At 43.1% G+C, this 2,046-nt stretch overlaps 1 pseudogene; it reads right to left on the reverse strand.

The window, feature by feature from the left end:
• Nucleotides 1-2,046, reverse strand: part of LOC109317458 — a 15,287-nt pseudogene that overhangs the window by 3,305 nt on the left and 9,936 nt on the right.

The raw sequence follows: 2,046 nt of genomic DNA on the forward strand, positions 1-2,046 counted from the left end.
ATCTACTTTTATCTGCATGAGAAAAGCTGAGGAGTATATGCTTTACTGTAACAAAGAGATAGTAACTTTGCAAAACAAAGAGGGAGTGATACTTAATACAAAGGGCCTTTGGTAGTTTTCCCTTCAGTTTCCAACCCCCACTTCCCTCTCCCATTAAGGAGACAAGGAGGGCTAGCCGCTGTGTTTTTTTCTAAATCTGCTATTGATAATGCATTTTTAATAATATTTCTAACAATCCCATGGCGTTCCTGTCCTGCCTGTTCCTGAGTGGTCCTGTCCTTGGCTTAGGCTTGCTGGTACAACCAAGATTCTTCTTTGGCCCTGAATTCATTGCTGCCCTGGGTTGATGCTTTGGACTCAGACTGATATCTAGCTTGGGAATCAATTGCTTTGGACCACTGTGAGTGGAAAGCTACTATGAAGCAGGGACTACATCGCTTTAAGATGGCGAGGGTCAATGATGAGCTAGAGAAGAGGAATTAGAGACCGGTACTTGGCATGCCAGTGCAAGCGCAATCGAGTTTGTACATGCAACTTCCTGAAGGATCTGCCTGTCATGCATTGGACTCCTCAGCCACTCAAGAAGCTGTGGTGGTACCCAGTAACCTACCAAGGGTGCAACCCTCATGGTCCCCTGAGACCAATGGTTGCCAATGACTGATGACCCACTTGAACTCAGTGCTCTTTAAGGTACCTCCTGCTCTATCAAGTCTCCTTGGACTGATGGCCCACACCCCAGTCCAACCTTATGTGTGCCTTGTCTGTCCTACCACATATGCAGAATGGAGATGATAGCAGAAGATCTTTATAGTGATTACTGTAAAAGTCCAGAGGGATGTTAAGTGACATCATCAAGGTCGCCCAACTAGACAGTGCCAAGTTTGGGAACAGATTGTTTTCCTAAGTTCCAGACAGATGGGGCCTGGGGCCAAATTTACAAAGGTATTTAGGCACCCAAGGATACGTTTAGTTCCTAGTAGGATTTACATTAGGGGCTAATGGGGTTAGACACCACTGCCATCCTGACTCCTAAAGTCAATGTGAGTTAGGTACTAATGGAGGAAAAATGGGTTTGGGGTTTATATTTGCAACTGTGGAAGTGTACCAAAGACCACCATAGTTATTTAATTACCTTTATGTGTTACATACCTGTCCATTGAGATCTGTCAATAGCCCTGGTAAGAGACAGGGATCCAGCTGATATTGCCGGTAAAGTAGGATTCATCAGTTCCACCAAAAATGAGCATACTACCAGTATGGTCTCTGAAAATGACAAATGTGTATAATTACTTGAAATACCAATGTGCTAGGTGATATAGAAACACAGAAACCAAAAAAACCCAGTCCTTTTGCCAAAGAAGTACAGTTTCAGTAATGGACCATTCCTAATAATAATTGCTTTCCTTGAAAAAACAGGAAAAATGTGCATTTCTTGCTAACTGAAACATTTCAGAGAAATGATCAATTTAAGTATGTTCCCACCAGCTAAACCATCACTCCTTTTTCACCATTTGCTATTCTTTTGTTTAAAATTCTTTAAGTCATGTAGGAAAGTTTGACTTAGGTTGCCAATATAACAGCATAACAACTAGTGAATAATTTAGCTCTCCTAGGATACTTTTCACTAGAGGTCTGAGAGTGCTTTCAACAGCAGTATCCCCATTTTATAGAGCAAGAAACAAAGGCACAAAGAAGAAGATTGTCTTGCCCCAGGTCACGTAGCGAGTCAGGCCAGGATGAAACTCAGGCCGTAATCACTGCTTCCTAAAGAGTCACTGGGAATAGCCCACGGACAGGGAACAGGACTTTGTTTCAATGAACAGGCAACGTGTTCTCGCGGACCGTACCCCAGCCATATTCTTGGTTCTACCACTGGTGATGGTGGCTGTAGGCAAGTCATCGCACCTCTCTATGCCTGAAACATCATGTTTATAAAATGGAGCTAACTACAGCAGGAAGCAAGCACAGTATCTTGGTCCAGGATTTTCCCCCACACTCCTATGGAAATGTATTACTTCCATGTTTTGCAAGTCACTTACACACTGA

This window comes from Crocodylus porosus, unplaced genomic scaffold, assembly GCF_001723895.1.
Source record: "Crocodylus porosus isolate Cpor-Errol unplaced genomic scaffold, CroPor_comp1, whole genome shotgun sequence".
Classification (NCBI taxonomy): domain Eukaryota; kingdom Metazoa; phylum Chordata; order Crocodylia; family Crocodylidae; genus Crocodylus; species Crocodylus porosus.